Source organism: Oncorhynchus keta, chromosome 22 (genome assembly GCF_023373465.1).
Source record: "Oncorhynchus keta strain PuntledgeMale-10-30-2019 chromosome 22, Oket_V2, whole genome shotgun sequence".
Lineage (NCBI taxonomy): Eukaryota > Metazoa > Chordata > Actinopteri > Salmoniformes > Salmonidae > Oncorhynchus > Oncorhynchus keta.
Genome location: NC_068442.1, coordinates 33,610,582 through 33,622,891, shown reverse-complemented (window position 1 = coordinate 33,622,891; position 12,310 = coordinate 33,610,582). Strand labels below are relative to the sequence as shown.

The window sequence follows — 12,310 nt, the reverse complement described above, 5'->3', positions numbered from 1 at the left end:
GTGCCAAAGCATGCCTCTGTCTTATGAGGAGCAGAAAGAGAGAGCTGAAACTGAGTGTTCCTTACTGGGAACTTAACTGCTTATTTCTGAAAAGGCTGCAATTACACTCGACACGAATCCTAGCCGACCCGGCATTACTATTACACAAAACTGTGCCACTGAAAATAGACCTGTGTTTTTTATTTTAGCAAACTGGTGTAAGTTCCAGGAAATATTTCAGTCTGACTGAAAATTCTGGAGTGTGGCATCTTATTATGGCTACTCCTACGTGACATGATGAGCATATTCCACTCTAGGAGAAACTGAGCACTACACAGATCAGCACTGTGTGCTTGTCCCATTTCAGTTTACATGGAGGTATCAGTGGGTTCACGTGGGTGTTAATCACTCCATACAACCAACCAACCCTAGGTCTTTATTTTGGTGGGAGACAAGCCGAAGTGGCTCGGACACAAAAATGCTAATGAAAAGTTGACTTCTCTGGATGAAAACGATGCCGTCCACAAGCACTTTACAAAACCCTATAGGAACTGAGCACAAAGGCACCAGTGCACTTGCATATCCTGTTCACAGCAGGTATTTAACAATGGCAACTTGAATTTATAAGATCTGGTGGTCTTACAGATGACTTTGGATCGCTCTAGTGAATACAAACTTAGGCCCTTTCGACAGATATCGGCTGATGTCTTAATACTACCTACGCATTCACAGACGGCTCTGCCAAAGACGGCCATATTAGTGTGGCATGTTGTTTTGCCGAGAAGTTCTTAAAACAAATACTTTCTGTACGGTGTGGTTCCCATCTTGAGCTCTTCCTGTGTGGCCAGGGAGCTTGGAGTGTGCAGACGGAGATGGGGCTGAGGCTGCTTCCAAGGGCTGCCTGCCCTGGAGGGGTGTCCACTTGATTCATTTCTGTAATTCAGTCCCTCGCTTCCTACAGCTGATGGAGCGACTCACTGACTTCCTCCCGCTCTCACAATATGAAAATAAATAAATAATTGGCACATTGTTGGGTGAAATACTTTCTCTTCACAAACACTGCAGACAGCACAATATGAGGGGGACAGGCAGAATTTGACACCACAGAGAAATGGTGTCGCTTTTGAGGAGAAGGTGAGATGGAGGATAATCCAGCTCACTAAACTGCTCTGACCACATGGCTAAGAGAGAGAGACTAGAGGGGTGGACTGGGTTCACGCCGAGCATTCTTTATGGAACATTATACCTGTGTGTCTGTTAGGGTAAAGACACTAGATAAAGACAGCATATAGCACTGACTAAGAAGGCTAAGCACAACTCAGTGGAAAGTCTTAAAGGGGAACTGGTAAGATATTCAGAAAGGTTTGCAGTAACACACTGAGGGGGAGAGGGTAGGTCATAATGCTCAACAAAACAGCAGCCATAGTTTCTATAGCAGTCCCAGCTAGCAGAGATATAATACCTCGACTGGACTTCCCTGGAAGCTTCACACAACTTGTGTGGTATGCCATGAATGTTATGATTCCCTGTTTTAGGGAAATTGACCGTTTTAAACACTTTTTCCTGACTTTGGAATGCAAATATGTTACTTTGCAGTTAGGCCTAATTAGAGCGTTATCTGTTACCCAATTAAGATATGGATGACCAGTTTTGCTTTGGAAGCAGACTTTTACTTTAATATTATTATAACACAATCTTGGGAGCGTGGTTGAACATAGGATGGGCTGGAGTTGATCTTTCTCGTCTCATGGTTACGTAGGAGTAAGGCATGAATTCTTTCCACTGGTGTAATTAGACCTTTTTATTGGATGGCATACCTTTCAAACATCTGTTTCCCCTTACATTTATGCTTTCAGTGGACTATAGGACATTGTTTGACTGCTCACCCGAGTAACCACCAACAACCCCAGCTATTTTTACCAGCAATGGAGAAAATCTCCAACTCTGGCATTCCTTCCCTCTCCATTTCTTTCGTAGTCTAATCCAGGTAAGATTACTGCTCTTTCTATGGAGTCATGTTCATCCACATCCTGACAATTCCACATACACTGCTCGCCTTGCAGCGCAGCACATCAAAGGACTAAGTGTGCAGCTGGTTGATTTTTGGATTGTCTGGATTGCAGGCACGGTGCGGCCACACTTTCTTCAGGTTAACTCTTTCTGGGGCTAGCCCGGGAGTGGAGGGGAGGATGGAGGGAAGTGGGGGAGGGGAGGCCCTAGACTGCAGGCACGGTGCGGCCACACTTTCTCCAGGTTAACTCTTTCTGGGGCTAGCCTGGGAGTGGAGGGGAGGATGGAGGGAAGGCCCTAGACTGCAGGCACGGTGCGGCCACACTTTCTCCAAGTTAACTCTTTCTGGGGCTAGCCTGGGAGTGGAGGGGAGGATGGAGGGAAGTGGGGGAGGGGAGGCCCTAGACTGCAGGCACGGTGCGGCCACACTTTCTCCAGGTTAACTCTTTCTGGGGCTAGCCTGGGAGTGGAGGGGAGGATGGAGGGAAGTGGGGGAGGGGAGGCCCTAGACTGCAGGCACGGTGCGGCCACACTTTCTCCAGGTTAACTCTTTCTGGGGCTAGCCTGGGAGTGGAGGGGAGGATGGAGGGAAGTGGGGGAGGGGAGGCCCTAGACTGCAGGCACGGTGCGGCCACACTTTCTCCAGGTTAACTCTTTCTGGGGCTAGCCTGGGAGTGGAGGGGAGGATGGAGGGAAGTGGGGGAGGGGAGGCCCTAGACTGCAGGCACGGTGCGGCCACACTTTCTCCAGGTTAACTCTTTCTGGGGCTAGCCTGGGAGTGGAGGGGAGGATGGAGGGAAGTGGGGGAGGGGAGGCCCTAGACTGCAGGCACGGTGCGGCCACACTTTCTCCAGGTTAACTCTTTCTGGGGCTAGCCTGGGAGTGGAGGGGAGGATGGAGGGAAGTGGGGGAGGGGAGGCCCTAGACTGCAGGCACGGTGCGGCCACACTTTCTCCAGGTTAACTCTTTCTGGAGCTAGGCTGGGAGTGGAGGGGAGGATGGAGGGAAGTGGGGGAGGGGAGGCCCTAGACTGCAGGCACGGGTAAACGCATGGCTGCCAGCACACACTGGACCCTCTGTGCTGTTAAGAACACGCCAGCTGCCTAGGCTAATTAGTCCAGAACAGACCTAAGCAGGCCTCTGAGGTCATTAAAACATAATGCCACAGGGGGAAAAAATAATAAAAATTGTTGATGGAATTTACCTCCCCTTCTACCAAAAAGGAAAATCTTGGAAACAAAACACAAAATGGACTCAAAATTTAGGACCAATCAGGAAAACAAAAAAACAGCACTTTGATGGCCATCCTATCAGCAGGAGTCTATCCCCCTCCCTTACAGACGTTCTATTCATTTTTTACTGAGACAATTAGACATGGTCCTCGCCCTGAAAGATGGGTGCACCATTTTTTCTCCCTGCTCTTTTTCACTGGGAGAGTTTTTTTTTTATAGTGTGAGAACCCTTTTCTTGACCGAGGAAAAGATAAACAAAACAGAAAACACAAAAGTCTCATCAGTAATTCAGGGAAAAGTCAAACCTCGGCAGGCTTCAATGCCAGCCAATTGTAAATGTCCTCTTTGCGCCTCAGTGTCATTGAGATGCCTTACAAATTCAATCTGCAGGCCGGGGCAGTGTGACGGAAGAAGGCTGCATGGCCCTCAAAGCCCAGTCTTCGTTTCTACTAGCTAGCAGCTTATAGAGGAACTGACAGTGTTTTAACTACTTTGTAAATATGAAATAAACAGACAATGATAATATCAGTCAAAAATATAAAATTGACAGTTTATGCTTCAAAACCAACTTCATAAGAGGTTTTGCAAAAGAGGTTATATTTGACAAAAAATGTCATGATGTAGAGCTGGGATGGGCAACTTTCATTGGGATGGGAGCCACACAAAAAACTGAACTCATCATGAGGGGCTGCAGTGGCTCGTGGGTTTGCGTACCCACATCCATACCACTCCCCCTTTGCGAGCAAAACATTTTAAAGTTAATTTCCTGCAATTCCACACATTTTTCCATGGTGTGGAGAGAATATGTAGCTATTTGTTTGGCAAGCTAAAACCACAGAGTCTAGCTACCTGCTGGAAGGATGTCATGTCATTGGATGGACGAGTGGTTGAGTGGCAGACTTTTCCCCCACTTCGTTTTTTGGTGGCTACAGCTAGAGATGCAGGTGTCATTTGGTAAGCTAGCAAAAAATGTGAATCACTTCCCCTAAAGTAAATTGAACTTGGCAAAGTTATATAATTTCTCCGGTCTACACAATAATAAATACAATCCTTCAAAACCCTACACCAGAGAAAATGATTTAGCCACAGAGGATCATTAGCTTATTATTTTTCTTTGTTGCTTTGGATTGTTTTAAAACCACAAGGTCATGGCATAACCAACAGCCTGGAAGCTTGCTATTTGGATTGTTTTAAAACCACAAGGTCATGGCATAACCAACAGCCTGGAAGCTTGCTATTTGGATTGTTTTAAAACCACAAGGTCATGGCATAACCAACAGCCTGGAAGCTTTCTATTTGGATTGTTTTAAAACCACAAGGTCATGGCATAACCAACAGCCTGGAAGCTTTCTATTTGGATTGTTTTAAAACCACAAGGTCATGGCATAACCAACAGTCTGGAAGCTTTCTATTTGGATTGTTTTAAAACCACAAGGTCATGGCATAACCAACAGCCTGGAAGCTTTCTATTTGGATTGTTTTAAAACCACAAGGTCATGGCATAACCAACAGTCTGGAAGCTTTCTATTTGGATTGTTTTAAAACCACAAGGTCATGGCATAACCAACAGCCTGGAAGCTTTCTATTTGGATTGTTTTAAAACCACAAGGTCATGGCATAACCAACAGCCTGGAAGCTTTCTATTTGGATTGTTTTAAAACCACAAGGTCATGGCATAACCAACAGTCTGGAAGCTTTCTATTTGGATTGTTTTAAAACCACAAGGTCATGGCATAACCAACAGCCTGGAAGCTTGCTATTTGGATTGTTTTAAAACCACAAGGTCATGGCATAACCAACAGTCTGGAAGCTTTCTATTTGGATTGTTTTAAAACCACAAGGTCATGGCATAACCAACAGCCTGGAAGCTTTCTATTTGGATTGTTTTAAAACCACAAGGTCATGGCATAACCAACAGCCTGGAAGCTTGCTATTTGGATTGTTTTAAAACCACAAGGTCATGGCATAACCAACAGCCTGGAAGCTTTCTATTTGTATTGTTTTAAAACCACAAGGTCATGGCATAACCAACAGCCTGGAAGCTTTCTATTTGTATTGTTTTAAAACCACAAGGTCATGGCATAACCAACAGTCTGGAAGCTTTCTATTTGGATTGTTTTAAAACCACAAGGTCATGGCATAACAAACAGCCTGGAAGCTTTCTATTTGGATTGTTTTAAAACCACAAGGTCATGGCATAACCAACAGTCTGGAAGCTTTCTATTTGGATTGTTTTAAAACCACAAGGTCATGGCATAACCAACAGCCTGGAAGCTTTCTATTTGGATTGTTTTAAAACCACAAGGTCATGGCATAACCAACAGCCTGGAAGCTTTCTATTTGGATTGTTTTAAAACCACAAGGTCATGGCATAACCAACAGCCTGGAAGCTTTCTATTTGGATTGTTTTAAAACCACAAGGTCATGGCATAACCAACAGTCTGGAAGCTTGCTATTTGGATTGTTTTAAAACCACAAGGTCATGGCATAACCAACAGTCTGGAAGCTTTCTAGTTGGACAGTGGGAGCAGCATATGAAATAGCGGGTTGTAAGTGAAAAGCATCTATAATGGACCTAGGCCTACCGCAATATTTCAAAATACAAATCGCTGGAAAAACACAAGAGGATAAAGGGAAAAAAAACCTGTCTTTTGCTACGCTATCAAAATTCTCAACTCGCAATAGTTTGAGTGAACAGTAGCTCATCTTATTGGCACTATAGTGTAGAGCATCGGCCATATCCCGGTGAGTGCTCATATTCACTGTCTTTATCATTGGGTGTCTCCGTGCTCCTTGACAGTTTCTTAGAACAATTAATTTCTTCCTCCAAGACGAGGTCGCTTTCATTTACCTCAGTTTGTCAGTGTCAGCAGAGTAGCCTACCCTGTAATCTTTGAGGTATTAAAGATTCTACTAGTGTCTCCAGTCGAAGGTAAAGAGTCGTAGAATTGAATGAAATACGTTTATAAAAAGGCAAAAATAGTTAGATTTTTCTTGGATCTACCTAAAATATGTCACTCTAGCTGGGGCAGAGCTCTGGATGTGTGCAAAGAAAGGCGAAGAAAAGCAGAAGTATTTTTTTCAAACAGTGAGTCAGTTATATTGGGCTCCCGCGTGGCGCAGCGGTCTAAGGCACTGCATCTCAGTGCTAGAGGCATCACTACAGACCCAGGTTCAATTCCAGGCTGTATCACAACCGGACGTGATTGGGAGTCCCATAGGGCGGCGCACAATTTGCCCAGCGTCATCCGGATTAGGGTTTGGTCGGGTAGGCCATTATTGTAAATAAGAATTTGTTCTTAACTGACTTGCCTAGTTAAATAAAAATACATATATTATTAGCCTAATTTACGACTATCCAATCTACATCATATTAGGAATAGGAATAATCTTACAATAGTCTGCAAAGGTGATGACAGATGCAGCAATACTTTATAATTAAGGTGATTTTTTAAAAATATTTTGTTTTGCTTTCCCCAAATACAGCTATGTTGAACTTGAACGACTTATCAACAGTTACCATCTCTTAGTTGTCAATCAAATATATTTGGCATCGAACAAATGGGCAGGCAGGCAAGTTCCCATTGTTGTCAAAATGTGGGTTGGGATAGAAGCATGCATTAGCAGGCAAGCTGCAGAAGGGTGAGCAGGCTACTATTCCCCAGCGTTTATCAGCGCAATTTTGACAACCAACTACAAGCTGAAAAGGTTTGAGAGGGTTTATCTACAGTTCCCTATTTAGATTTTAGCTCAACTTGCTCTTGCTGAAATTAGTTGTTGATCTTAAGCATGAAACACAATGAGAATCTCACTACTGATTGTCTGCGGATAGATACTTTTCACAGTGGGTGGCCGTTCCTTCTCTTGCTAGAACAAAATCGATTCCTGCTCCGTGCCGACAAATCTACTGATTCTACTTGTAGAATCGCAACGCTTGTAAGTGGACAACAACTTAAATTTGAGCCAATCAGAAAGTATGAACCCCCAAGTGGGGGAGCCAACAAAAGGAAAAAAAGGCGCATTTTTTCCTTACATCCACGGATGAGCCAGTCACACTTCATATGCAATGTTGGCTATGGGATGGTAGCTAGCTAAGTGCAAAGACGCAATGCACACAACACTAAAAATACTTCCTCCAATCTAGCTAACCATTGTAGCTAGTATTGAATCACAATGGATCAGCTAGTTTCCATGAAAGAGCTGCCTGTGTTAGCTGCCGAGCTTGCTGGCTACCTAGCTAAACATTTGGCTATGGGCTGACACTGGCAGTATGGGATGAGTAAATTAAATTGTTACAGTTGAAGTCGGAAGTTTACATACACCTCAGCTAAATACATTTAAAAACTCAATTCCTGACATTTAGTCCTAGTAAAAATGCCCTGTCTTAGGTCAGTTAGGATCACCATTTTATTTTAAAATGTCAAAATAGTTGAGAGAATTAATTATTTCAGGTTTTATTTATTTCATCACATTCCCAGTGGGTCAAATACACTCCATGTGTATTTGGTAGCATTGCCTTTAAATTGTTTAACTTGGGTCAAACGTTTTGGGTAGCCTTCCACAAGCTTCCCACAATAAGTTGGGTGAATTTTGGCCCATTCCTCCAGACAGAGCACATCATTTTCCTACCTCATGATGCCATCTATTTTGTCAAGTGCACCAGTACCTCCTGCAGCAAAGAACCCCCACAACATGATGCTTCCACCCCCATGCTTCACATTTGGGATGGTGTTCTTCGGGCTTGCAAGCCTTCCTCTTTTTTCCTCCAAACATAACGATGGTCATTATGGCCTAACAGTTCTATTTGTGTTTCATCAGACCAGAGGACATTTCTCCAAAAAGTACAATCTTTGTCCCCATGTGCAGTTGCAAACCGTAGTCTGGCTTTTTTTATGGTGGTTTTGGAGCAGTGGCTTCTTCCTTGCTGAGCAGCCTTTCAGGTTATGTTGATATATGACTCGTTTTACTGTGGATATAGATACTTTTGTACCCGTTTTCTCCAGCATCTTCACAAGGTCCTTTTCTGAGGGTTTGGGTTTTGAGGGATTTCTTCAGATTTTCCCATGATGTTAAGGAAAAGGGCACTGAGTTTGAAGGTAGGCCTTGAAATACATCCACAGCTACACCTCCAATGATGTCAATTAGACTATCAGAAGATTCTAAAGCCATGACATCATTTTCTGGAATTTTCCTAGCTGTTTAAAGGCACAGTCAACTTAGTGTATGTAAACTTCTGACCCCCTGTGATACAGTGAATTTATAAGTTAAATAATCTGTAAATAATAGTCTGTAAATAATTGTTGGAAAATTTACTTGTATCATGCACAAAGTAGATGTCCTAACCGACTTGCCAAAACTATAATTTGTTAACAAGAAATGTGTGGAGTGGTTGAAAAACAAGTTTTAATGACTCCAACCTAAGTGTATGTAAACTTCCGACTTCAACTGTAGGTAGTTATCTAGCCATGGCCATCTGGCTAGTATCAACAAAGGCTTTCTTCAAAATATCATTGAAACATTACATAGAAAGCTTGGAATCTGGATCATAAGCAGTATGCACGGATATGCATTGCCAAACAATGCTAGTCTGCCACACTCTGGTTTGAAGTATTTTAGGCGGCGAGGCTGACGACTTCCAAAGTCTTTGGTGTGTGTGAACACAAAAGAGTTTGTCTGACGACATTCTGTTCAGAGGTGCCAAATACTGTCGGCAGGCAAACGTTTGACAATCCTACCAGTGTGTTGGAGCCCTTATAGCAGGTGTATCCCAAAATGTTCCTTGACAGCTACACTCCTGTAGGTTTTCGCTCCCACCCCAGTTGTAACTAACCTGGTTCAGCTTATCAACTAGCTAATAATTAGAATCAGGTGTGCTAGATTCGGGTTGGAGTGAAAACCTACAGGAAGGTAGCTCACCAGGAACAGGGTTGGAGAGCCTTAAATTACAATGCCAGGGCATAACCAACAGTCAGGAAGCGTGATATTTGGGCAGCGCGAGCAGCATATGAAATAGCTGATTGTTGATTTGTGGTTGTAAGTGAAAAGCATCTATAATAGACCTAGGCCTGTTGCAATATTTCAAAATACAAATTGCTGGAAAAACAGAGGATAAAAAAATAAAATAATAACTGTCTTTTGCTAGGCTATCAAAATTTGCTCAAACCCCAGGTGTAACTAACCTGGTTCAGCTTATCAACTAGCTAATTGTTAGAATCAGGTGTGCTAGAGTCAGGTTGGGGTGAAAACCTACAGGAAGGTAGCTCACCAGGAACAGGGTTGGAGAGCCCTGCCTTATAGGCAACAGAGAGAGAGAGCCTACCTGTTCAGGGTTGTTTGATCAATAGGACTGTTAAGTTCCCAAATATAAGAGGATGTCCGTAGTATTTATTTGCATTTTAGCAGAAAACCATTCAGGGGTATTTTGTGGTTTTTGACAAACACTTTCTAATGATCTAAAGTTGAGCTAATGCTACAGTCTGTAAACACACAGTCCAGTTCAAAGTGTATGATGGCAGGCACATGTGGCAAATGGCTTAGTTACATATATGCCTACACAAGTTCTGATTGGTTATGGCGCACCGGTCTGTGTAGTCTGGGCCTGAACAAAACTGGCACATTTTTATTAGGTTTTATCTACTGCAGTGGCTATTAATTGTCCAAACGCATGGCTGTATTTTTACAATTTTTATATATATTTTTTTACAAATGCCTTACTCTACGCCATTTCCAAACATTCTATGAAAGTATGAAAATGACTCTGTGCTCGCTTGTCAGAAAATATAAAAAACATTTTATCAAGATTTCCTTTTTGCTAAAAAGCTAAAAAGCCATCAGTTCCACTTTAAAGCTTCTCTGAGGAAAATGACTGAGGCCTGACCAATGCTCTACACAGACGACAGACACACACAGCATTTATGACATAAATAACATGTATTTTTTTACCACCGTCTCAAAATTACAGATCATAATTCCAAAGACCTTTTAAAATATCAAGCACTAGTTTATCCTATTTCATCTGAATTAAAAAGCATGTAGGCTATAAAGTCAATGTCCTTAAAAAGTTAGATATTTGTAGTTGTGGGATCTGGGTATTTTCCTGGGTTTGTGTTCCTACCTGCCCTTCATATCATTGGGCAGGTAGGAACACAAACCCGGCATATGGCCTGTTGGCTCAGTTTGGGGATCACCATGAAGATGCACATAACCTGGTGGACTGCATGACCTCAAGTAGTTCAGGAGAAGAGCACAAATTAAATCTCCACATAAACATCCCCCAACCCCTTTTACCTGGCAGATTTGATCATTTATACACCCCCCCTCCAAGGCCCCTTCACACCAAACAACCTTCAAATTCACAATTGTCTTTGAAATGTTATAGGGTTTGGCCAGTTCTTCCGAGGGCCCAACTCGGCAACAAATTATATTATATTTTTATCTGCCGAGAAGAGCGCTGCCATAAGTCAAACAGAATGTCCATACTGCTTTTCTTTTCCCCTCCAATCCTCCATTATCCTCCCAATCCATCTCAATGTTCCATGCACTTCCCCCCCCAACCCCCTTCAGTCCCTTTTCAAGCCTCCCTCTCTCGTTTCTCTCTCCCTCCCTTCTGAGGGTCGACCACCTCCACAGGAAATAAGCAGGAAAGGAGAAAAAAACGCTATATTCTCAAATAACATTCAAACTATGTCACCCAATATAAAATGTTTCTACTGTTTGAATCCTTTACCAAAAATGTGGTTTAAAGACTACACTATTGGCTGTATGATCAAATTCTTCTAGAATATGTTTTACTGGCTTGCTCCTTCCTACATGTTGATGTTAGTCTTCACAGACCAATCTTTAAAAATAATTGGTGGATCTCACGAGCTCCTGTATCCTGTTTACAAAATATCAACATCCTACTGCAATACATATTTATATTATCATAATCGTAGCCCTCCTCTGGAACTCAACATGAGCCTAATATGATGCCGAACTCCCCCCTCAGAGCCTGGGTAAACAGCTTTTCCTCACATAGTACAGTAACAGGATTAGCTTATTGCTAGAAAACTATATATAAAATACAATCATTTGGTTATAAAGGCATACCTTCAAATGGTAGATGATTGAGTTATTTCCTGGCTGAAGGAGACATTTTAACCCCACAGGATCAAGTTGATATACTGGGATTTATAATGTATGGCATGAATATTTCCATACAAAAACCTGCCCAAATCCCACTGTACCATATGGACAAACTCCAACACGCACACGCACACGCACACACACACACACACACACACACACACACACACACACACACACACACACACACACACACACACACACACACACACACACACACAGAAGCAGAGTGGGTCTGGCTTAGTATTTCCCAAACTCAAGACCCCAGGAGGTGCATGTTTTTATTTTTGTCATAGCACTACACAGCTGATTCAAATAGTCAACTAATTAAGCTTTAATGATCTAAATCAGCTGTGTAATGCTAGGGCAAAAAAACTAAATGTGCACCCCTTGGGGTTCCCGAGGATCGAGTTTGGGAAACACTGGTCTACCTGTAGCTGAACATAATAATTATTGATCCATGGAACTCCATCTTCTCCTGATCGACACCTTCCCAGGAGATATGGATATAGTGTCTGGAGAGATTCACTCACAGTCAATCTCATGCACCAGTCTATAAACAGCCATGTATTCGCCTACCAGGCCTGCCAACAGTATGTCCAGCATAGCCAAAACATTATTACACTTACATGGTGTTGCAGCTTTCACACTCAGACAATCCTGCTGATCCAGGAGGCATGAGTAAATACATAACTTGGGTAAGAAGAGCTTTGGGGCTCATTTAGGCTGTTCATTCAGAATCATTACAGCAAAGAGTACTGTCAACAGTGTACAGAACCAGTATACAAAACATTATTTAGCCTATATTTACAATGTCAGTCAATCGTTGAGCCCACCTGCACACACACATAACTTAGGCAAAAGTGATGGGGAAATCAACCCTCCAAGCACCATATAAAAGGAAAATGTAGACTTAATGTTAATGTAGCTAGGAACTATCAGAGTTCATTCCTTTCTTCTCAACT

At 42.7% G+C, this 12,310-nt stretch overlaps 1 protein-coding gene across 3 annotated transcripts in view; it reads right to left on the bottom strand.

Moving 5' to 3' along the window:
* The window catches only part of LOC118401369 (low-density lipoprotein receptor-related protein 5-like), an 85,720-nt gene that overhangs the window by 27,635 nt on the left and 45,775 nt on the right, over positions 1-12,310 (bottom strand). The window contains exon 1 of one of the 3 annotated variants that reach the window (XM_035798817.2): positions 11,310-11,537. The exons of 1 other annotated variant lie outside the window; for it this stretch is intronic. The gene's annotated coding sequence lies outside the window, so the exon portion shown is untranslated. Of the gene's footprint in view, positions 1-8,956; positions 9,020-11,309; positions 11,538-12,310 lie in introns of those variants that run through there. One more of the 3 variants, XM_035798818.2, reaches the window with a different exon arrangement.